Source organism: Diospyros lotus, chromosome 15 (assembly GCF_014633365.1).
Source record: "Diospyros lotus cultivar Yz01 chromosome 15, ASM1463336v1, whole genome shotgun sequence".
Lineage (NCBI taxonomy): Eukaryota > Viridiplantae > Streptophyta > Magnoliopsida > Ericales > Ebenaceae > Diospyros > Diospyros lotus.
The window spans coordinates 23,978,568-24,004,965 of NC_068352.1; the positions used below are offsets into that span (position 1 = coordinate 23,978,568).

Here is a 26,398-nt window from a genome sequence, read left to right on the forward strand (position 1 = left end):
AAAGGAAAACCCATTTGGTATAATGATTGAAGAGCTTAAAAAAAAGTATTGATTTAGTTTTCCGAAGAACTCTTTTACAGTGCCCAACAAATTCTACTGAGAGGGTTATCCAAGGATTCAAAAATATAAAAATACCCTCAACTAAATTATAAATTTACAAATTCTGCTATTATCTTACCTACTTGCTCTCTTGTCTCTCTACCCTTTACATAACCATTGATCGTCATTACTTTCTCAATAGAAGCAGAATGTAACGACAATCAATTAAACGAAGACAATGATGGTTGACAATTATATCAACAAGAGAAGAGAACATGCGGGCAAAATAATGATAAGATTTGTAAATTTACAATTTGAACAAGAGTATTTTTATCTTTTTAGTATCCTTCTATAACCCCCTCGATACAAGAGTGATATTTTGTCAAATTTGCATATAAATAATTATATTTTACTGAATGAAAGAAAAGTCATGGAATGGATTCTTTCGAGAGTAGATATTTACAGGACGGTGCAGAAGAAGTACAGATGGAACAAGTGTTTCAAGGCTAGTTTTTAGTACAGAGAAAGGATAATTAAGCTGGAAATTAAGTTTTAAGATTTCCCAAAACATTTCAAAGTATCTACTTGACATTTAACAAAATTATTCCCACAAGTTACGTGAATTTTAAGTTTAATGATATTTTGTATAACATGAAAAAACTTTTTTATAATGTAAAAAAGTGTGTATTGGAGTACCAGTCAATATATGGCCTGCCGCAAGAAAACATAATAAAAATAAGTTAGTATTATTCGGGCGATACTGAGACGTCTCAGGTGAATTAAAAAAAAAAATTAATATTATTTCAGTGTCAGTATTCACCCGTAGTAGTTGTACCAGTTATCATTGGGTTATATTGAGGTATTGTACCAAATGATATTATTTTTTAAAATTAATTTAAAATTAAAAATAAATAATAAAAAATAAATTAATTACACCAATAATCACTCAATTTTACATTATGTTACTGTTTGATCACTGAATTTTGAAATACTATCATTTAATTACTAATATTTCAAAACTGTTACTGCTTAATTACTAAACTTTAAAATATTATCTATTAGACACTAATATTTCAAAATTATTTTTCATCCGTCACTCGTGAATTTAAAGTTTAGTAACTAACGAGTGACTGTAAGAAATAATTTTGAAATATTAATGATTAACATGTAATATTTTAAAGTTCAGTGATTAAGCAGTAACACTTTTGAAATATTAATGATTAACATGTACCATTTCAAAATTCAGTAATCAAACAGTAACAGAATGTAAAGTTAAATGATTATTGGTGTAATTAACCTAATGAAAAATATATAAAATGTTTGTGTGTATATTTTTTCAAATAGAAGGAATTTAGAAGTGGGGTGGGAGAGTGAATTGAGTCTTGTAAGATCTGAAAATTTTCTTTCAATTTTTCAGTTTTCAAAGTTGATCAGTTAATGTGTCATTTGTTGATGGATGGATAATAGCAATTAGTTAAACTGATCAAGCATAAACACATAAGATTTATAAAAATTAGGCTTTAATCTTGTATTAAACTGTCGTTACAATTAATTTTACTAACAAGAATACATTGTAGCAAATATGAACCTTCACAAATTGAGATCACCTTACATGTAAGTGAATTAAATACAAAATAAACTTACAGCCCTTTAAATTAGAACAAAGGAGGAGGATTTACAACGAAACTTCACACTTGAATGCTTTAAGATGCCTTGGATACGTTCTGCTTTCAAAGTCTCTTTTAAGTCTGAAAAAAGATAGTTCGTTTTAGCTTTGTAGGAAGAAGAACTTAGCTTAAAGAAGGGTTAGTCAAACACATTAGACCATCTATAATAAATGACGTATATATAAGAGGAGAAACAATAGCTTGGGGGTTTGTAAACTCTTCTCAGAAAATCAGGAGTTTATTTAACATGTTATGAGTAAAAGAAAATAAAAGAGATTGAAGTCATTAAGTACTTGGATGTGCCCTCTCTTGCAGGAGTTCTCGTCGCTCGGTCTCACGATTTTTGATAGGGGAGGTAAATTTAAATTTAATCCATAGTGATTATATAGAAAATGGATTCGAAACTAGAAACCTAGCCCGTCCACCACTCCGAATTCATTAAGTACTTATACGAATATGGAGGGGTATAATTCTAAAGCAGGATATAGCTTTCAAAAATGAGAAGAAAAGGAATATTTGAGGTTAGAATAATGTTTCAAATTGTCGAGGACACTTCAGTGATGGGCATTAATGCCTCAGAGAAAATTGTAGGTTTGTATTATGTTCCAAAAAGAGGAAATCATTGTTTTACAACAAGAATATCATGTACCAAAAACTTAGAAAATTGTTTAGAATGAATAAAGAAACCCCAAGTTTAAAAAAATGATAGATAGATAGTTAATTTCTTTGAAGATAATTTTTTAAAATAACAGCACTTGATCGACCAAAGTGAATCTTTGATTGACTAAACAATCTTCTTCAGAATGATCGGAAATAGTTTTGGAGGACTTTAGTTTACTAAAGTATATTTTTTGGTCGACCAAATTGATTCTGATAAAGTGTTCTAAAATATATTGAAGACCTTTGGTCAACCAAGACTTGTATTTAATTGACTAAATTAAGTATTAATAAGCCCTTGAAGAACACACTACCCTTCTTTGGTTGATTACTTACCTCCATTTGGTTGACTAGATAGGTAGAAGATTGCATTTTCTTTATCGTTTTTAAGTTATTTTTAATTTTTTAAAATAATAAAAACGTATTTTTTTATTATTTTTAAAAATACATTTTTAAAAATAAAAAAAAATTATAAGGAAAACTCAAAACAAAACAAAATTGTTTATTTATTTAAATTCAAAATATATTTATTTATTCATATTTTATTATTATAATGAAAAAAATATTACAAAATTCATGAACTTTAAAATGTATTTATTTTTAATAATATATTAACATTAAATATTTTTAATTTACTAAATAATCAAATTTATTGAATAAAATATTATTAAAAAATTATTTTCAAAATTTCAGAGAGAATGCGTTTTCTAATTTTCTGTTTTGAGAAATAATTTTTCAAAATGACAAATAGAATGCGTTTTAAATTTTTTAAAAATAGACTACCAAAACAAAAAATTAAAAATGAATTCAAAATTCAAAACTGAAAATTAAAAATCAAAGAGAATACAACCAAATTTTTGAGTGTTTTTACTCACTCGTTTGTTATGGTCAACTACACAAAAGAGGGACAAGGCTTAAACCTCGCTACTAACTTTTGGTCAACTAGACAAAAAAAAATTTTAACAAACTTTAAAAATATGTTTACTACTTTTGTTTGATGGATCATTCAACAACATTTGATCAATCAGACAAAAATTCATTTTAACAAACTTAAAAATTTAAGAATTTATGTTGAAGGAATAATATTTTCAATTTTTATCATATCGATTTTACGTTTCAAACAAAATAGTTTATTTTTCATGAACGATGATTTCAAAGAAAAGGAATGACGAATTTAGTTACTATCAAAAACCCATTGGATTGTACCCTTAAAGTTAACAGAACTATTGTCGATTTATCATTTTTTACTTGATTGTGTTAAATTAGTTATTCAGGCATATTTGATTATTTAGGTTATATAATTTTTTGAAGTATACATTGAAAGTGCTTAAAAACAAATTTTCACACACAAAACAATCAGAATGATGCGATTTTCTTCATATATGAAGGGAAAAACCTGCAATTGATGGCACTAAGTAAGCCTGGTTTAGATTTGTTGGACACAAGATCAGTTTTTCATTTGATGAGAACACTTAGTAGAGGCAGTAATCCAATCCATAATGACAAATGATCAAGACTGGTTAGAAATCGATGTTATGCCTATAAGGGTCACTATCTCTCCCTATTTCTAAGATAGAAAAACAAAAATAAATTAAATTTGACAGTTGAGTCTAGGATATGAAAATTGTTAAAACTTTACATATGGATAAAATATTTCGTGGTATATCAGTTAAGTACGTACACTACACAATAACAACAATAAATCATAAGTCTTAATCCCATAAGGTGGAAAGTTTAACTAATGAAGCAAAAATTAAATTTTCATTTAACAAAACTAATCAAATGATGAACCGGATATAAAGTGACAGACCTAGTTGTTATGACAAACTCTCCTTTTCCAGTTTTGGGTCATGACAGACTCTCCTTTTTCAATTTCGGACTCGTGAGGCCAAAAATTCAATATCTCGATCTCAATCTGACTAATATTAATCTTAAAAAACTTTCTTGACCTACACTCACCAATAGTGATCTTGGTTTAGCTCATCAATTATATTACCATAAGTTTCTCACTCAAAAATTGCAAAACCATTTGTAACAATACAGGTCTGTGTCCAAAAATACTAGCTAAAAATGACTAATAAATTCATAGTATCAAGTACGGTTACCCAAGAACTTCTCAGTAGACTACCAACTTCGGATTTGGGTCATGAAAAATTGGCCTTATGGAACCAAGGAGAGGAAATAGACCCATGTGGCCAACCTAATAAGCTTTGAATGAATTAGCTTAAGTCAATTTGAGATTACAACAACGTGATTTATGGCTACCGTTATGTGTATGGAGCAACAAGGGTAGCAGAGCTAGCTACTCTGTTTATTCATAAAGCACAGTTTTGCCAACTACTCCTATCTCCACCACAGACGCCAGAGGGCAGAGAAGACAACCACCCATAAAGCAAAGAGGAATATAAACTCAAATACATAAGAGAACAAAACAATTACGAGGTCTGAACTGCAAGGAATCATACACGCTATCAAATTTCAAGCAAATTGATGTGCCGCCGCCTAGAATAAATGCACTTAATAACTAGACCACCTACCACTGATCCTCCAGCTTACAGGACCACAAGGACATTCTTGTATTAACAGTAACCAAAGAGTCTTATCTTCTGTGATTTGTCATTGGAAATTAGCTGTTATTTGGTATCAATGATAAGCCACGTTAGTGAACCTTCAAATCATTGTTCCCCTGTTCAACAGCAATAAGATCAGCTAATTAATTCCATTGTTTCCTTAAAAGGACTTTCCTAATACAATCTAAGCATAGAAGCTACCACCTGTATCTGTCCATCAACACCAATATTATCACTAACTAAAGCTCAACTAATCAATTCCTTTGTTTCCTAAAAGTCATTCTCTTATACCATCGACATCTGAATATAAGCCATTAATGTCTAATCTGGGAAATAATTCAGAATTCATTCATTGCTACCATATAACCAATTTAGACAAGCAAATTATAGGGGGCCAGTCTCCATCCACAACCTCATTACTTTAATTACTCGAGCTACCACTTAACTGAATCAAGGCCATCAATTGCATCTCATGTCTAGACAAACAAGTTATGCGGATGACAAGCAACCTGCAATAGATCCCATAAGAAACATTCAGCTAGCAGACAAAGAACAGATTCAGTAATTAAATCTTGCATCCATGAAAAGGCCACTAAACCTACTTCATGCCTACCTAAACAGGAGGTGGATCATTAATCAGTTTCTTTGCTTGATTTTTCCATAAAGAAGGGATGGGAAACATGAATACTCAAAAATAGCACATGGACTCCATCAATCATAACAAACTAGTTATTTTCTTTGTCATTAAGATGGACCCAGCTATTGTAATTTCACGAATGAAATTAATTTTTTGGTGTGAAAGTATACAATAAATTAAGAAAAACATGTATAAAAAAGCTCCAACTCTTTAAGTTTCGACCAAGGAGAGGTTCCAATGTTAGTGAACAGAAATTGGAAACCGAATATGTCATGAGAAAGTGCACACAATCCTTGAAGCACATTAACCATGAGATTTATTTCCAGATAATCAGCTCATGATAAAATAGAGCTTTTGTAGATGTCTTCTTGATAAATATTTCTCAAGCTGAAGTAAGCATAAAGCTATCAACTTTGTTACATAGGCCTTCCTCAACTAAATTGGTCATGTGCCGAGCCACCCTTCAATCAAGTCAAATGCATCTCATGCATGAATAGCATCTCCAAATATCATTAGACATCACCAGGATAGCATCTCGTATGAATAATGCCACCATGTATGTTTATGAGTGACTTCATGCAGAATTTAAATAAATAAAAAGTTGCTGCCTTTTAGGCTTTCCATAAGGATTCGTGGATTTCTTGAATAGATGTTACAAAAACCATAAATTATAACGTTGAGAGCGTAGTAATATGGCCAGATCAGAAATGTTCATTATCGGATCAGACAAATGACATTGGAAAAATACTAACTTGGAATGAAAGTTCATAGAAAAATCATATTATCTCTACAAGTAGGAAAGAATAAGTAAATATTATCTCAAACAGTTATTAATCATGAATATCATAAACAGGACTGAGAAAAAGAAAATTCCTTGGAAGCTCTGAGCTGAACCAGGAATATACAAGAATTCCATGAAGGATTCTAGGAAAGACTACACTGGACAATGCACAGGAGCACGAAAGTAGAAATGTCTTCTCTTCAGTATGTTTCTTGATGAAGTAAAATAGTATGCGTCATTCTGGTCATCATCATCATCATCATCATCATCATTGGCTTTAATTCCCCAAAGAGGGATTGGCTATATGTATTCTAGCTCTACAATCATCCTTATCCATGGCCATATCGAGTACAGGTTCATTCTGGTAATTCAGAAAAGATTTATTGAGACTAAAATTGTTTCACAGAGAGACAGAAAAAACTAAATAATTATTCTTTAATGACCATCAAAAACAGTCACTAGACAGATAACCTACATGAATTGATAGACTGCATACAGAACAACAATGCCAGTAAGTCTGCCCATAGCATCTGAAAAAATGTTAGTTTTCTAAACACAGAGAAAGTTCAAAATTTGTCAGAAAAACTAGCTTCACTATTTTTGTTCTCTGTTATTCAAATTTTAGCAAAAATTCAATTGTTTTCTTTTTAAGTAAAATTGTATCCCTGTCCATTGAGGATTAAGACATATAAATCCCAGCCTCTAGGTTCCAAAATTTGCATACCCCTCCTTGTGAGGTAAAACGTCAGTAACAATTTCCCCTTCCTGTAATTCAACTGTCAGGCCAAGTCATTCAAAAAGTATATTTTATGACACAAATGGCCTTAAAAGCTTCAAACTGGAATTTTGTAGCCTCTGAAGCAGTTATAGACTTGCCAATTTATCCCCATTATTGATTGTATGATAAGGCTGAGGAGCCGAGGATCAGGCCAACATGGGACAAGGCCCGTGTGTCAAACATGACAAAGATGGGGCGAGCAAGGCTGTGGAGTGGGGTAGCCTTGCTGAAAATGGGCACAGTGGGGCACATCAGAGCTGCACTGCATTACATGGGCACACAGAGGCAGCCAGGCAACAGTACTATTGGTCTAGGCCGTACAAGGCCTTACAAGCAGATGGAGTCTGGCAGATGTCAGCACCACTTGATCTGACAAGGTTAGGGGCGGAATTCAAGGGAATTCCGACTATTCGGAGAAGAGAGTAGGGAGAGAGAAAACCAAGAAGATTCTTACTAATCATGAGGAGCATGGCTCCAGTACAACCGAATATATATATATGCTGTTAGAGGGCCCATCTAGAAAGTAGCTATCGCTCAACATTCCCTACCCTACCGAGGCTCACCCAATAGACGTTACAAAATATGGATGGACCTTTCTACCCCTATTACATATTAGCTACGTGACAATTCCCCCCTCCTTAAAATATTTCTTGTCCTCAAGAAATCACACCGGCTGCCCGAGAAAACTGTTTAAGCAACTCAGGGAGGTACTCCCAAGTTGTGTCATCTGGAGGCTGATTGTTCCATTGTACCTGCACTTGAATCAGGGGCAGGGACCCTCAGTAGATGACCCTCTTGTCAATAATTGCCATAGGTTCAGATTCTCCCATGTAATCCTCCTCCAAGGTTGGCGATTCGGCACTTACAACTTCATGTGGCCTTACTGATTTCTTGAGTAGTGATATACATGGAAGATTGGATGGATGCCTACTCCCTCAGGTAGTTGTAGTCTATAAGCGGAGCTCCCTATCTTAGCTATTACTTGGAAAGGGCCGAAGTACTTAGGGCCTAGTTTAGAGGGGGGCTTACCGGTAAACATTTGCTGCTGAAATCTTTTTACCTTCAAGTAAATGGAATCTCCTCCTTCAAAATTCCTTTCAGTTCTCCTCCTATCTGCCATTTGCTTCATTCGGTTTTGTGCTACCGTTAATTCTTTTCTTATTAACTGAAGGGCTTCTTGTCTCTGCCTCAAGTATCGATCCACATCCCATTCCACATTGGAGTAATGCATCACTGCTAGGATGAGTGGCAGTTTGTAACCAAAGAGTGCCTCGAAAGGCGATCTCTTAAGTGAGTTGTGGAAGTTTGAGTTGTAGCACCACTGAGCTAAAGGCAACCATTGATTCCAGCTTTTAGGTTTAGTGAAACATACACACCTTAGATAAGCTTCTAAGCATTGATTCATGCTTTTCGTTTGTCCATCCGTCTCCGAATGATGGGCTGTAAACATATGCAAGCCAACTCCCAATTGTTTGAACAATTCTCTCCAAAAGTTGCTGGTAAATATCTTGTCCCTGTCTGAAGTGATAGACAAGGGCAAGCCATGTACCTTCACCACTGAGTCCAGTAGTATTCTAGCCACATCCGAAGCTGTAAATGGATGAGCTAGGCTGAGGAAATACCCAAATTTAGTCAACTCATCCACCACTACTAGAATAGTGTTCTTCCCTTCGGATCTAGGTAGTCCCTCCACAAAATCCATGGAAATTCTTTGCCAAGCCTGGTCTGGTATCTCCAATGGCTGAAGTAAATCGGGGTATGGAACTTGCTCGTGTTTGCATATTTGGCAAACGGAGCATGCTAATACATGAGTTGTCACCTCCTTCTTCATTCCCGGCCAATAGAACAACTGTCTCACCTTGTTGTAAGTAACATTCAAGCCGGAATGCCCTCCAATGGGAGATGCATGCAAGGCTTGTAGGATTTGGATCTTGAGTTGAGGGTCTTCTCCAATCACCATCTGCCCCCTATACCTCAATAACCCGCCTTCAATGTGTATCCTTTCTGTTCGCCACCTCCAACTGCTAAACTGGTCATAAGTTCTTGAGCCCATGGTGTCCCTTCATAGCTACTTGACACCTCTTTAATCCAATCGGGAACAACTATAGAGATTGCTCGGCATTCACCCTTTTCTTCCCTCCTTGACAGTGCATCAGCCACTGTATTCTCTTTTCCTTTACGGTATTGGATACTGTATTCCAATCCTAGCAGCTTGGTTACTCCTTTCCTTTGTAACTGTGTGTGTAATCTTTGCTCTCCTAAGAACTTGAGGCTTTCATGGTCGGTCTTGATAACAAACGAGTTTCCTTCCAGAGAACATCTCCATTTGTCTACTGCCATGAGTACAACTATTAATTCCTTATCATAGATGCTCAGCCCCAAGTGTTTGGGAGCTAAAGCCTGAATAAGGAAAGCTATCGGCCTAAATTCTTGTGCGAACACCGCTCCCACTCCCGTGTCACATGCATTTGTTTCCAATATGAAAGGTTTGAAAAATTTGGTAAAGCCAGAATTGGAGTTTGGGTCATAGCCTCCTTTAAGGAATTGAAGGTTGTTGCTGCTCTCTCCCCCCATTCAAATCCATTTTTCTTGAGCAGTTCAGTCAGCGGCTTGCTGATTATCCCATACCCCTTAATGAACTTCATGTAATAGCCGGTTAGCCCAAGAAAGCCCCTCAATTCTTTGACAGACTTAGGAGTAGGCCACTCCACCATAGCGGTTTTTTTTTTTTTTGGATCAATGAGCACGCCTTCTCCAGTGATGATATGCCTAAGGTATTCCACCTTTCCCTCTACGAAGATACATTTAGACTTCTTAACATACAATTGGTTAGATTTGAGGACTTGGAATGTGGTTTTGAGGTGGGCTAGGTGTTGCTCCATGGTTGGGTTGTAAACTAAGATATCATCGAAGAAAACAAGGATATACTTTCTGAGGTAAGGGCTGAAAATATGACTCATGAGGGCCTGAAATGTTGTGGGAGCATTTGTTAGGCCGAAAGGCATTACTAGGAATTCATAAAGCCCTAGATGGGTGCGAAATGCGGTTTTAGGAATATCCAAGGCACTCATTTGAATCTGGTGATAACCAGATCTAGGATCAAGCTTGGAAAAAATTGTAGCCCCCGATAATTCATCAAGAAGGTCATCTATGATAGGGATGGGGAATTTGTTTTAGATGGTGGGTGTTTAGCTATCTATAATCGACACAAAACCTCCAACTTCCATTTTTTTCTTAACCAAGAGAATAGGGGAGGCAAACAGGCTTTAACTTGGCCGGATGACATTTTTGGACAGCATTTCTTTCACTAGGCATTCAATCTCAGCCTTTTGAAACGGGGAATAACGATAGGAACGAATGTTTATGGGTTTGGTATTTGGCTTGAGGTGGATGGTATGTTCTAAAAAACAGTCTAGGGGTAAGGATGTAGGTTCCACGAATAATTCCTCAAATTCAACCAACGGAGAATGTAAGGAGTCAATAAATTTATCTTGCTCAAGGAATTGACCAAGGCCTGTAATATAAACCATTGATTTTCCACTATTTCTACTTCTTTTCTCCCTTCCCACATCTCAACGGCATAAACCGAATGAAGCTGAGCAACGGTTCCTTCTTCCTGCTCAATGAGTTTCTTCAGGTGGCTTCCTGAGATTGCTTTGCACTCTCCTCCATCCCCACATCTTGTTATCGTTAACCTTCTTCCTCCCTTATCAAAAGTCACCTCTAAGGTGTTGAAGTCAAATATGAGGGGGCTGACTATTTTCATCTAGTCTACTCCCAACACCACTTGACATCCACCTAACTGTAAAATTCTCAAATCGACAGAAAACTCATGCCCTTGCATCCTCCATGTAAAACCTTGGCACTTGTACCGGCTAATCATTTTGTGACCATTAGCGACCGTGACATATAGGGGAATAGTGGGTTGGAGTACACATAGTAGTTCCTTGGTTGTGGTTTCATCCAAGAAACTATGCGAGCTCCCACTATCTATCAATATCAAAAGTTTCCTCTTCCCAACGTTACCTCTGATTTTGATCATCTTCTCCGAAGGGTGGCCTTCCAGGGCGTGAAGTGAAATCTGCCCTCCTTCCTCCTCCTCTTCCAATTGCTTCCTTGTTTCCATGTCAGGCATTTCTTCTTCATCTTTGTCATCTTCCCCTTCCATTTGCATTTGTGCCCTTTTGCATTGGTGTCCCACTGTGTATTTCTCCCCACATTTGAAACACAATCCCATCTGTCGTTTTTGATCTAATGTAAGGGACTGTAGGGGATTGGCTACAATCTGTGCCTTTGGTGGGTAACTCCCCTTATACATTTGAGAGTCGCCAGCCTTCTAACCCCCTCCCCCCCCCCCCCCCCCCCCCCCCCCCCTTACAGGGCTTTGCCACCACACTCTAGACCCTTTTTGTGAGAGTCTGTGCTTCTTAGCGAAGGCATCCAAGGATAACTCATGTAAGCGAGTCTTCTCTGCCACTTGCCTGACGGTCGCTAATTGTAACATCTTCACCATCAATCTTAGTTCATCATTCAATCCGCCAAGGAAGCTAGACACAAAATACTGCTCGTCTAGCATGGGGTAGGCGTGTCCTAGCCTGGATTTCAACTCCTCAAATCAGGCCTAGTACTCTTCCACTGTTCCTTCTTGTCGTAGTTTATTAAACTGTTCCACCACATCAGTTAAGCTACTTTCACTAAACCGGGCACAAAATTCCTCTACAAACTCTGGCCACCTCCATTCATGTCGCTTAGCACTCCAACTTTAAAACCATGAGTTTGCTACATCGTTCAAGTATGCAGCAGCCATGTTAACTTTGTTTTCTTCCACCACCCGATAGTGATAGAAGAAGCGTTCGCACCTTCTTATCCACCAACGAGGCTTCACCCCTTCAAACACTGGTATCTCCATCTTTGGGATGGGAGTGTTTGTTGCAGCACCTAAGCCTCCTCTTATGGTCGCCTCTCCTGCTGGCTCCATCCTTTCGTCTCTCTCCTGACGGCCCCTTGCTACCTGAAGGATAGGAGCAGTAGCCGTTCTCGGTGGAAAATCCACGAGTAGTGTCGCGTTTAGTTGTTGGGAAAAAATGGCCAGTGTGGCGTTCAGCTGCTGGCTCAGTCCCGTAAATTCCACTCAAAGATGAGCGAAGTCATCTCTCAAATTTCGCTCCATTTCCATAACATTCCGCATCCTGCTTATGTCTTCGTGAGTGTTTCTAATACCCGCTTCTATAGTTTCCAACCTTTCCTCAACCAACTCATGGCCTTGTCGCACGCCCTCTTTTATGGCGTCCAGGCGAGCTTCCATTTGTTTCATGCGAGTACCCTCCGCCATGTTCGTCGGTCACAACTCATCAGTTCTAAACCGTCAGCTCTAATACCAATTGTCAGCATCGCTTGGTCTGACAAGGTTAGGGGCGGAATTCAAGGGAATTCCGGCTATTTGAAGAAGAGAGCAGGGAGAGAGAATGGATAGAGAGAGAAAAAATAATCGAAAAAAGAGAAAACCAAGAAGATTCTTACTAATCATGAGGAGCATGGCTCCAGTACAACCGAATATATATATGTTGTTAGAGGGCCCTTCTAGAAAGTAGCTATAACTCAACATTCCCTACCCTGCCGAGGCTCACCCAATAAATATTACAAAATATGGATGGACCTTTCTACCCCTATTACATATTAGCTACGTGACAGTAGAATGTAGCACTGGACGAGGAGTTGGGGCACACTAGGCCAGGTAAGTGGACTGGGCCAAGCTGGTGTCAAATCCTTGGATCTGATGAGGGTTATTCTAGTGAATTGAGAGTAAAGAGGAAGAATTGAGAAGAAAGTTGAGATAGGAATGAGAGAATCAGAAAGAACGAGAGAATGAATCTTCAATGGCATGCGTTCCTTTCTCCTACAACCATCCTTTTAAAGGAATTAGCAGTAGCTACCTTCAGTTACCGTAACTAGAAACCCAACAGCCCAACAGCCTTATAACAGCCCTGGCTTCTAACTGTTTTACAACCAACGATGCAACCCTAACTGTTTCTAACCAACCTACAACAACTGCAACCCCCAATTTACACAATTACCCCCTCCCATAGCCTAGGGTCGTGACAAATTCCCCCTTCTTGAACTACTTGTCCCCAAGAAGTATTAAAGTTGACTACGGATTGGTAGATCAACTAATACCAGCCTTGACTGCCTCATTTATCTTCCTTTCTCCTCTGCGTTTTTTCACCGGTCAGAGAGTAGTAGTGTTTGCAGCTGTTGAATGTTCTTCCTCCATCTCAATTCCATCTTTTAACTCAACTGCCTGAATTGAGTGTAGCTAGACCGCTGAAATCTCTGTTTCTTCTGGGAGAACAACCTTTCTTTTTCCTTCTTCCCTTCCTTCTTCTAATCCTTCCATGTGCAATAGCAACCTCCGACATTGGTGGCGAGACTGAATTTGTCTCCACATTTAAAGCATAACCCTAACTTCCTTTGTTGTTCCATAGTAGAAAATTTAGTTGTATTAGAGTTAGGATAATCTTGAGAATTCCCTCAATTTCCTTCCACTTGTTGACTGAACGAGGGCTTAACTTCCATGGAGAGCGTGTACTTCTTTACGATCGTTCTCAATGCAAGTTCCTGGAGCATGCTTCCTCTGCAGCATGCTTGACGGTAGCTGGCTGCATCATCTTCACCGTTGACCTTAGCTAATCTTTCAAGCCGCTAATAAAACTCGACACAAAGTAGGGTTCATCTAGGGTCGGGTAGGAAAGAGTTAACAATGATTTCAGTTCTTCAAACTTGATTAGGTAATCCTCCACTGCACCTTCTTGTTTCAATTTGTTGAACTCTTCTACCACATCTGTCATTGTTCTTTCACCGAAACGAGCACAAAGTTCTTCCGCAAACTCCTGCCAACTCAATTCAGATTTCCCACCACTCCACCCTTGGAACCATGCATCCTCAATATCATTAAGATACATCGCAACCAGATTTACCTTTTGACTCTTGACCATACGAAAATAGTGAAAGAACCTTTCACATCACTAGATCCACCAACATCGCTTGCCCCCATCAAATGCCGGTATTTCCAACCTTGGCATTGGTATATTAACCTGGTCAATATATCCCCCTTGGTTGGAAGCCCCTACCATGAATTCGAATCAATCCTTTGCCTCCACAAGATTGGAATTATCGTCGCGATTCCCTGCTCCTGTCAAGATCGGATCCGTGGTTGTTCTTGGAGGGAAATCAATAGGCAAACTTGCATTTGGCAGCCTTGAAAACAAGCATAGGACAGTACGCAACTACTGCCCAAATCCTACAAACTCCTCCTTGAGGCTGGAAACGTCCCCCCTAGATGCGGGTGATCTCAGCCTTCATGCTCTTCTCCACCGACATCATCATATCCTTCGACGTTGCATTCTCGACTCTACCCCTACTCACCTCCTGAGCGTTTGGCGAAAGCCAAGCTCCACCAACTCGAATCGCTCCTCCAATTGTTCTTGAGTGTGGCGAAGGCCCGTCTCCATCGCATCCAAGCGAGTCTCCAATTGTTTTATTCTTGTTCCTTTGGCCATGCCTTCCCTTGTTGCTACTTCCAGTTGACCACGGACTTGGAAGGAACCACCTTTTTTGACCTAATCAACTCTGTTGACGGACCCAACCACCACCTTTGAACCCAATTTCAGCGTCATTAATCCCGCTCTAGTTACGACCGCCCTGGGTCTACCCACACTGCCTCGACTTGAGTTCACTTTACGCCTGTCTCTTTTGGCCTGCTTCGCCTTTAATTCTGACTTAAGATAGTTGGAATTTGCTTGGGTGTTAAACGCAATTAACACCCCGATGTGCTAGAAGTCAATCGTATGCCTTAATCGCAATTCACCACTTCAGTCACTGCTTCCACCTTTCAACCCTATTTTGCCTCTGAAACAGCAGTCACCCAAAATTCACCATCACCTTACTTCCCTTCTGAGTTCGCCTCTTGAATCCTGCACTGTAGTAGCAGAGAGTCAACTATTGGCTTCGCCTTCAAGACTCGAAGATCATTGCTGGTCCTCATCTCCACCTTCAAGACTTGAAGATTGTTGCTAGTCCTCGCTCGCCTCTCAGTGCCGAACCTAATCAAGAACATCCAGTTCTTGGATCAACGGAATTCAGTCGTTGGAGTTGCTGGGTCTACCTCACCTTCACACTTGGCTTGCTCGAAATTTCCTAGACTACTTCTTCTTCACATTTCGAATAAAGTGGCCACAACTCTGACCTTAAATCGATTAGAATTTTACCCACGGATTAACTGCTCTGATACCACTTTGTCAAATCCTTGGATCTGATGAGGGTTATTCTAGTGAATTGAGAGTAAAGAGGGAGAATTGAGAAGGAAGTTGAGAGAGGAATGAGAGAATCAAAATGAACAAGAGAATGAATCTTCAATTGCATGCCTTCCTTTCTCCTACAACCATCCTTTTATAGGAATCATTAGCAACCACCTTCAGTTACCATAACTGGAAACCCAATAGCCCAACAACCTTATAATAACCCTAGCTTCTAACTGTTTTACAACCAACGATGCAATCCTAACTGTTTGTAACCAACCTACAACAATCGTAACCCCCAATTTATACAATTACCCCCTCCCATAGCCTAGGGTCATGACAGCTAGATAACAGACCTAGTCAAAGGACCTTGGTGATAACCCAATGGCATGGTGGATGTGGGTAGGGACGATCAAGCGCTCCTAAGGTTGGAATGCAGTGGGCAAAAGATAGGGATGATGCAAGCAGCGACTTGGCACGCCAAGTGGGGAGAAAAGACTTTGAGAAGACACAAGCAACAACATGTAGATGCCACACAAGTGCGTGGTAGGCAAGGATCGATGACTAGGACACAGTGGGGTCATATGAATGAGCATGCTGAGTGGATGAAATTAACTAATCCCAAGAGTGTGACTAGGCGTGTTGACTAGATGCAGTTGCCTAAGCACAAGGGTGTGATTGGACATGCTAACTGGATGCAATAGGTGAATCACAAGGAGGTGACTAGGCAAAACTGCATGGCACAAGAAGTCTTATTTGTAGGGTTATCACATGGCAAGATAAGAGAGAATGCTTATCCTCAAAGCTGCCACAGTGGGAGAGAGAGAAGACTTATCAAGGATATGCCACATGGCGAGATGAGGGCTATAAATAGGTTTTGGAAGATTCCATCCTTATCCAAGTTGTTGGAGACGGATGAAGATGTACATTGTAGGAGTTGTAGATAAGGATCAGTGGGGGTATTTTGGTCTTTTGCACACATAAATAGGGGTGAGTTCCTTATTCATTCCATTCTCAAGAGAGTTTCTTAAAAGTTCTCTTAAGCTCTCTTGTTCTCTCTTATGCTCTCTTGAGTTCTTAAGTGGTGGTTGTTCTAGTAATGTGAAGATATAAAGGCAGAAGCAAGTCTGAAGAAAGGTTAACTTAGCCATCACCAAGCAGGTGATTTTGAGCTAAGTGTCAGCACAATTGGCTTGGAGGTCCAAGCCCCTTGTGCTACCACACACCCTCCTGTTACTGGCACCTGTGTCCCCATTCCTTATAAATACACTAAACACATAGTTGTCAAAGGCACGAGGGACACTAAGGCACAAATTAGTGCTTGGGGCCTAGGCACAAGGTGAATCACAAGCCTTAGGCACATGAGGCACACATTTATTCAAAAAGCTTATAAAATATTATATACTATTATTTTCAATATATACCTGTAGATGCAAACTCATAAAATCATAAATAACAATTAACCAACCCCATAATAACAACTAATATTATTACAAAAAAAATAATTAGTTTATTTTGAAATTAGTTTTTTCTAACTGTAAAAGAGATTAGAGAAAATAAAAAATTATAGTAGAACACATTACAAAAAAACAATTACAGGAAAACAATTAATTTCTTCTAAATTTTTTTACAATTAGAAGAAAGAAAACAAAAATTGTAGCAGAACACAACACAAAAAGTTATAGAAAAACAATTTGTTTTTTTTAAATTGCAAAAGAAATTAGAGGACAGAAAAAAAATTAATAGATCACTGATAGACAATTTTAGAATTAGGGAAATTAGCTATTAGAGGAGGGGTAGAGCAGGAATTGCAAGGTTGTATAACAACTTGCATGTGCGGACTCTAATTCCGTTAGAGAATGAGGAATAAAAGAGAGGTGGCGGAGGTGTGAAGAATTTTCGAATTACCCTGTTTTCTTTCTTCTTCGGCTATAATTGGTTTGGAACTCTTGCTTATTGAATAAAGTATTCTTAGAATTCTACCATTTTGGTATCAGAGCATTGCGATCCCAATGGTGAACTTAACAGATCGAGTGGGAGATTTAGAGAAGGGGTTGGATAGCGTACAACTAGGCGTGGACGCCATGAAGAGTGAATCGAATGCCACGAGAAGTGAGATTCGATCGGTGGAGAAGAACGTTGCTTCCTTGTTGGAACAGTTCGAATGGATGACAGCGAGACGGGAGGAGTAACAACGAGAAAGGAAGAACAAGGAGAAGTGGGGAGAACAATCACCTGGGGTAGGTGACTCGGAGGAGACGCCTGAGACGGGTGGGAGGCGAACTGAAACGGAGGGGGTCGAGGGTGGCTGGCGATTAGAATCTCGCGGACTATAATATCCCAAGAGTCCAGAGAATGGTAGTATATATCGAGGATAAGTAAGAAAGGAAACAACACCAGTTGGATATCTTTTGGGCTAAATGTAGGCAAGAAACTCCGGGGTTAAGCGTGCTTGAGCTAGGAAAACTCAATGATGGGTGATCCCCTAGGAAGTTCGCGTAGGCTCATCAGGGTAAGTTGTTCTGGTCTTTTTTATCGCTCGATGCGGGATGCTACAGGTGGTATCAAAGTCAACCCTTGGTGAAGGCCATTCGATAAGGGCGGGGAGTGGCTCCGGGGCTCGAGGGCCTGTACAAGGAGCGGCTTCTGGCAGGCTTCTAAGATGGCAACCCCCAAAAGGGAGAAGATTTGGGATCAGTTGTAAACATGACAAGGATGTCATGTGCTCAAGGGAGGGAGAATGTAATACCCCAAAAGCCCAGAGAATAGTAGTATATATCGAGAATAAGTAAGGAAGGAAACAACACCAGCTGGATACCTTTTGGGCTGAATGTAGGCAAGAAACTCCGGGGTTAAGCGTGCTTGAGCTGGGGAAGCTCAAGGATGGGTGACTCCCTGGGAAGTTCGCGTAGGCCCATCAGGGTAAGTTATTCTAATCCTTTCTATCGCTCGATGCGGGATGTTACACGGACGCCAACTGGAAATGTCGTTCTTCGATGGAGGTGACCCAGATGGCTGGATTTTCAGGGCCGAGCAATACTTCTCGATGAATGGGTTGACTGATATGGAGAAGGTGAATATAGCAGCTGTATGTTTGGAAGGACCTGCCCTCTCGTGGTTTTAGTGGGAAGAAAAAAGGCAGAGAATGAGGACTTGAGAGGATTTCAAGCTGTTGTTGCGAAACCGATTCCGACCCACTCAAGAAGGGTCGGTAGAAGAGAGATTTTTAACTCTTCGGCAAAGAGGTACTGTCTTGGACTACTGTCAAAGCTTTGAGGCGCTGGCATTGCCTCTGGAGAATCTGCCAGAAGCTGTGCTAGAAGGGCATTTCATTAACGGTCTCAATCCGGAGATCAAGGCTAAGTTGAGGGTGTTGAGGCCAAGGTGTTTGGAGCAAACGATGGACCTGGCGCAACGAATAGAAGAGAGGAACCTAGTGCTCCGGGGAAGTGTAGTTGGACCGACTTCGAATAGAGGTTAGTCCGCTTCACTCGCTATTCCAAATTACCAGCATGGGAGTCCTCAGCCCCAGGCGCAACCTGCTCCTAAATCTTTGGCAGGAAACTTTCCCTATCCATTTCGGCTCCAAAACAGTGGGAGGGTGAGTAACCAGCCTTGGAAACGGCTTAGTGAGGCCGAATGGAAGTCCAAGCGAGATAAGGGCTTGTGTTTTAGGTGTGACGAGAAGTATACGATCGGCCACAAGTGTAAGAATAAAGAATTACAGGTGATGATAAGAATAAAGAGTTGCAGGTGATGATGATTTATGATGAAGAAGTAGAGGAGGAGGAACAGTGGGTAGAGGAAGGAGATGCCAACCAGTGCCTCAGCCAAAAAAGGGAGGAAGTAGGGGAACCAGTCCAAGGGGGTGAGGTTATTGAGCTGTCCATGAATTCTGTGGTAGAATTGATAGCACCCCAAACGATGAAGTTAAAAGGGGAGATAGAGCAACAACCAGTTGTGGTCTTGATTGATGGAGGAGCAACCCATAACTTCATTTCTGTGGAGATGGTGCAGCTGTTGAGCCTAAGTAGGGAGGAAACAGTAGGCTATGGTGTGATTATGGGGACGAGAATGGCAGTTCAAGGGGCTGGAATTTGCAAGCGGGTGAAGCTTCAGCTCCAAAACTTGCAGATTGTGGAAGATTTCTTACCTTTAGAGCTAGGAAGCTCGGATGTGATTCTAGGAATGAAATGGCTAGCAGCAGTAGGTAAGATGAATGTAAATTGGAAGACTCTCACAATGAAGTTTCAAGTAGGAGACATGGCTGTAACTTTGTAGGGGGATTCTAGCTTGAGCAAGACCTTGGTATCCTTAAAGGCTATGGTGAAAGCATTTAAGGAGAAGGGGAAAGGAATGCTGCTGGAATTGGGGACATTGGCAGCTAAAATTGAGGAAGATCCGAGGGCAGTTCCAAAATTCTTAAAGGGCGTATTGGCAGAATTTAGAGGGGTGTTTACTGCTGAGGAAGGGCTGCCACCAAGCAGGGATAGAGACCATGGCATAAACCTCATTACAGGATCATCTCCGGTGAGTGTAAGACCCTATCGTTATCCTTATTTACAAAAGAATGAGATTGAGAAGCTAGTGGGTGAAATGTTGGCCGTGGGGATCATTCAACCCAACTCCAGCCCATTTTCTAGCCCGGTATTATTGGTTAAGAAGAAGGATGCTTTTGTGTCGATTATAGGGCCTTGAACAAGGTAACGGTTCCAAACAAATTTCCCATTCCGGTAATAGATGAGTTACTTGATGAGTTGCATGGTGTTAGGGTTTTTTCCAAACTTGACTTAAAATCTGGTTACCACCAGATTCGGGTTAGGCCCGAGGATGTCCCAAAGACAGCATTCAGGACTCACGAACGGCATTATGAGTTCCTAGTGATGCCTTTTGGATTGATGAACGCTTCGACTACTTTCCAAGCGTTGATGAATGAAATTTCCAGAGATTATTTGAGGCGTTTTGTGTTGGTGTTTTTCGATGATATCTTGGTGTACAGCAGCAGTTTGGAGCAGCATGAACAACACCTAAGATGTGTGTTAAGGGTGTTAGCGGACAACCAACTGATGGCTAACAACAAGAAGTGTGTGTTTGGGCAGCTGGAAATTGAGTATTTGGGCCATGTTATTTCTTATTTGGGGGTTTCAGCTGATAGCAACAAGGTGCAAGCGATGATAGATTGGCCTACTCCAACAACGATAAAGGAATTGAGGGGGTTTCTTGTGCTTACGGGGTACAACAGACGCTTTGTGAGAGACTATGGTAAGCTTGCTCAGCCTCTAACTGATAAATTAAAAAAAAACAACTTTTGTGGGATGTGGTTGCTGAAGAGGCCTTCCAACAACTCAAGGCTAAAATGGTATCCTTACCCGTTTTAGCCTTACCCGACTTTGAGAAGCCTTTCACCATTGAAGCTGATGCCTCGGGGCATGGAATGGAGGCTGTTTTGATGCAAGAACAGAGGCCGATCGCTTATTTCAGCCAAGTGTTTAGTCAGTTGGGGAGTAAGAAATCCGTTTATGAAAGAGAACTCATGGCCATAGTGTTTGCGGTGAAAAAATGGAGGCACTACTTGTTGGGCAGAAAAATTTTTATTAGAACGGATCAAAAAAGCCTCAAGTACTTGATGGAGCAACAGGAGGTAAGTCCGGAATATTTGAAATGGATGGTGAAGTTGATGGGATACCAATTTGAGATACATTATTGGGCTAAGATGGAGAATAAGGCGGCTAATGGGCTATCCAGAATCTGTCACACAGCAACTTTGATGGCTTTGACAGTGCCTAGGGTGGTCCATTTGGAGCAAGTGGCAAGTGAGGTAAACATTGATGCAGGGTTGCAAAAAATTATCCAAGAGTTACAAGCTGACCCCTCCTCCCATCCTAATTTTCAGCTGGTGGACAAGCACCTCGTCTACAAGGGACGGCTTTACTTACTCAAGGGATCCGCACTAATTCCATTGATACTCTAGGAAGGGCATGATGGGAGCGTGAGAGGTCATTCGGGGTTTTTAAAAACTTACAAAAGGGTGACGGCGAATGTCTATTAGCTAGGTATGAAGAAGGGTGTGCATTGGTATGTAAGTGAGTGTTTGACTTGTCAACAAAACAAATATATAACCTTGTCACCGGGGGGACTGTTACAGTCACTACCAATTCCTAACCAGATTTGGGACGACATTGCCATGGACTTTATTAAAGGACTTCCAAAATCTAACAAGGTAGACTCAATCTTGGTCGTGGTGGATCGACTTAGCAAATGTGGGCATTTTATTGGACTTAAACATCCATTTACAGCTGGGGAGGTGGCTGGAACTTTTATCAAGGAAGTGGTAAGGCTCCATGGGGTTCCTAGGTCCATTGTGTCAGATAGAGACAAAAATTTTATGAGCAAATTTTGGGAGGAGATTTTTAGGCTACAGGGCACCAAACTCAAAAGAAGTATAGCTTATCATCCACAAACGGATGGGCAAACCGAGGTACTCAACTGGACTTTGGAAACCTACTTGAGATGTTTTGCTTCTTCCAAACCAAAGGCCTGGTTCGCTTGGTTACCATGGGCTGAATTATGGTACAATACTTCCTATCACATAGCTGCTAAATTAACTCTCTTCCAAGTGGTGTATGGGAGGGAACCGCCTCCCTTAGTGAGGTTTGAGAAGGGAACTACCCCCGTCTCGATGGTGGAGCAGCAGATGATTGAAAGGGATGAGGTCCTAGATGAATTGAAGGTGCAACTTTTGAGGGCACAAGCAATAATGAAGAAGAGAGTAGATGGGGAAAGAAGGGATGTGAAGTTCCAGGTAAGCAGCTTAGTATATTTGAAATTAAGGCCGTATCGGCAAAGGTCTTTGGCTGCCCGTGCAAATGAAAAACTAGCGGCACGCTACTATGGCCCGTTTGAGATTGAGAAGGAGGTAGGCCCTGTGGCTTACCAGCTGAAACTACCACCGCATTGTCAAATCTACCCAACATTTCATGTGTCCCAACTACGGGAGGCTAAGGGTGCAATGAAGGCCACGAGGGAGCTGCCCAAACAGCTTACTAAAGATCTGGAAATGGTGGTGGAACCCTCAACGGTGCTAGGAGTGCGTTCGGGAAATGGTAGGAGCATGCAAGGAGCAGAAGTGCTGATTCAGTGGAAGGGCCTGCCACCATTGGAAGCCACTTGGGAGCCCTACTCAGTGATCCAGCAGCAGTTTCCATTTTTCCACCTTGAGGACAAGGTGAAAGTTGGGGGAGGGAATATTGATAGACCACCGATTCACTGGACATACCAAAGGCGTCCAAAGAATCAAGGATAGTTTTGGAATTAGGGAAATAAGCTATTAGAGGAGGGGTAGAGCAGGAATTGCAAGGTTGTGTAACAACTTGCATGTGCGGATTCTAATTCCGTTAGAGAATGAGGAATAAAAAAGAGGTGGCAGAGGTGTGAAGAATTTTTCAGAAAGTAGGAGAGATTAAGGGCCTCTCAAATTGCTCTGTTTTCTTTCTTCTTCGGCTGTAATTGGTTTGGAACTCTTGCTTATTGAATCAAGTATTCTTACAATTCTTAGAATTCTACCAATCACACAATGTAAACATTTATTTTCTAGCAATTAGTTTCTTTTAAAATGCAACAAAAATTAGAAGCAAGAAAAAAAAAATTAGAGTAGAACACAAAGCGAAAAACAATTATAGCATAGAATCAGTTTCTGCTAAATTGCAAAAGAAAGTAAAACAAAGAAATAAAAATCAAGTAGAACACGAACGTGAGTAGTTCTCTAGAGAGTGAACATCATTGCCAAACGATCTCGGCGAGTGGGAGATCCGACAAACCACCATTTTACATCACTAGGTTTGCCTCTCACCAATATACAAACCACCATTTTACATCGCTAGGTTTGCCTCTCACCAATATACAAACCACCATTTTACATCGCTAGGTTTGCCTCTCACCAATATACAAAAATATGCGATCAAATCAACAAAAAATAGGATCTAAGATGACATGTGGATAAGAAATAGGGTTCATGGGCCTTGTATGAGGCAAGGACCTTGTGCACATAGGCAACACCCCGAGCATGGAGCTGTGCCTACGTGATGATGAGGCACACAGAGTTGTGCCTCACGCCTAGGCACGCCTTTGACAACTTTGACTAAACACAAAGTCCTCCTATCTGTTGCCACCCACCACTACCCTACACAAGGTAACCAGCCACAACTTAACCACACTACCAGCATCATCATCACTATATTACATGAGCTTGCAAACCACCCACTACTGCACACCATTACCACCCACCATCCCCACCAACATTTACACCCAGACAGCTTACTAAACCTTAAAAATGACCACCATTCAACAATGCAATGGAGGTTTGTTGACCACTGACCAGCATTGTTATACATACACATGCAGAAAGAGAACAACTTGTAAATGAAGGAGTTCGGAAAAATCAAAGACCAAGCTTGAATGAGACCTGTCAGGACCCTATGACCTGTAAGTTGGTGCCAAGGAGAAGCTATAAAAGGCTTCTCATCTGAATGAGAAGCTACCGATGAATATTCAAAGCAATTGAATCTCTGTCTCACTCAATTTCTCTCCCTCCAGTCTCTCTGTTTTTTGTCTCTCCCTCTCAGTTTTCTCCTCTCACCCAGCTCTAATTCTCTCCCTCATGAAGAGAATTTCCATTGTTAGACTCGAGGTCCTAACAATTTTGGTATCAAAGCTTCGAACCTTAGCCTTCAACCTTCACTTGGATGCAGAAAACAATGGCAAACGGAACAAGAATGAAACAGATGGAGGTGCAAATTCAGCAGATGACCACGGCAATGTCCCATATATAGATGTGAGTGGGAACTATTGGTGAGGTGATGGATCGGAAGCTAGATAACGTGATTTCTTAGATGCGCAAGAAGGTGGCGAACCAGATCCAAGAGAATGAGAGAATGTAGGGAGTCATCCGAGAACAACTGCAAAGCTTCATGCTAATGTTCACGGGGCAAAATCAGGTGCAGCTGTCTTTCTTGACTTTCCTCCTAGGGAAAGAACTAATCCAGTCTTGCCAGCAGTTGGACTAGACCCTAGGGCAGCAAATTCCTTGGATTTCGAAGCGGAACTTGCTGTTATTGGAGAGATGTTTGAGGAACGAGCACCAGGCAAGAGGCAGGGAATGCAAGTTGCTCAGTCTCAACCTCATTTCCCTATGCTAAAGCTGGACCTGCTGTTGTTTGAAGATCAAAATCCACGGTGGTGGGTTCGGAGCTGTGAGAGGTTGTTCACCTTGTATCAAATTCTGAGGCATTAGAAGATTACCTTAGCTTCAACCTACCTAAACGATGTGGTGGACTCCTGGTTCCAAGGTTGGAACAGGTCACAAACGGACGGTAACTGGTTAGACTTTGTAGAGGAATTCTGTGCCAAGTTTGGAGATCGAAATTTGGCTGACATAGTGGAAGAATTCAATAAGCTGTGGCAGGAAGGGACTATTCAGCAATACCAGGTGAAGTTTGAAGAACTAAAATCCCTCATGATCACATTGAATCCTGGTTCGAGTGAGGCCTATTTCGTTTCAAGTTTTATCAGCGGCTTGAATGATGAGTTGAGGCCAATAGTCAAGATGTTGTAGCCAAAGCCTATCAAACAGGCTGCAGAAAGTGCACAGCTGCAGGAGATGGAAGTGGAAGCCTTAATGAAGAAGCAAAAGTTTTCTTTTCAAGGTAGTTAGGTGGTGCTAAACTATGGAAGTTGTAAGGACATAGTGAAATCCAACAAAATCCTAAGAGGCGTTGTTGTCCAACCTACAGTAATGGGAAATCAGCCAATGGGAGGTAGATCTGAAACTTTTGAACAGTGAAGGCAAGCAAGTCAATGTTACAAATGTGGAGACTGGTATGTGCCTCGACACCAATGCTGAAAGCAGTTGTTGATGTTGGAAAGAGATGAGGAGATGGTGGAGATAGATGAAGCTCCAGAAGAAGAAGGGATTGCAGTGGAAGAAGTAGGAGATGGTGAGATTTCTTTGCATACCTTGCGAGGCTTGGTTAACAGCAAAACTATTAAGGTGCAAGGAAAGGTCAGGAATCACAAGTTGATGGTTTGATTGACAGTGGAAGCATGCACAGCTTCTTGAACGAGAAGTCAGCCAAGAAGCTAGGGTGTCTAGTTACCAACATGCAGCCATAGACAGTGATGGTGGCAAATGGGGAGAAGATGATCAGTAGATTTGCCTGTGTGAATTTTCGTTGGGAGATGGGAGAGTCGTTTATGACTGACCTGAGATTGTTGAAGCTTGGAGGCTGCGATGTGGTGTTGGGAGTTGATTGGATGAAGACGATTAGCCCTATCAGCTTCGATTTCAACAAGCTGGAGGTTACTATTACCAAGTAAGGGAAGGCAGTGACCTTGTTTGGAAGTATAGACACGGGCTCTTGCAAGATTATAACTGGAAAGAGGCTGCAGTGGCTGTTAAAAACAAAATTGGATCATGTGGCACAGCTCTTTTCGTTGCAGGCCATTGATGACTGGGAGGTAGAGATGTCAAAAGGGTCGGCCCGGGTCAACCCACGGGCTTTTTAAACTGGTCAAGCTGACCCTTTTACTAAAAGGGTCGGGCTGGGCCCGGCCCCTTTTGCCGTGGATAGGGCCTGGCCCAGCCCACAGCCCCCCTACAGGGGGGCCGGGCCGGGCCAACCCATGGGCTAGAGGGCCGAGCCAGGCCCTTAGCCCATAGGGCCTAGCGGACCCGACCCCTTTTTTCTTTTCTTTTTAAATAATTTTTTTAAAAATAATGCATATAATATATACATATATAAATATCAAAATAATGCATATATAAAAACCATTTTTTTTCTTTTTTTCCTTTTTAAACAATTTTCTATCTTAAGTTTTAAATATTATTTTATCATTTTATATTTCAAAATTCTATATAGCTTTTAAATTTTTTGTGAATTGATATGAAAAATAATACACATATAAAAAGAAGAATGTTTAT

The 26,398-nt window shown here is 40.5% G+C and overlaps 1 long non-coding RNA gene across 1 annotated transcript in view; it reads right to left on the minus strand.

Annotated features, from left to right (window-relative positions):
- Window positions 1-6,318: 6,318 nt before the first annotated feature.
- Window positions 6,319-26,398, minus strand: part of LOC127792113 (uncharacterized) — a 45,863-nt gene continuing 25,783 nt past the window's right edge. The window contains exon 2 of the long non-coding RNA XR_008021084.1: window positions 6,319-6,712. This is a non-coding gene — a long non-coding RNA (uncharacterized LOC127792113). The remainder of the gene's footprint in view (window positions 6,713-26,398) is intronic.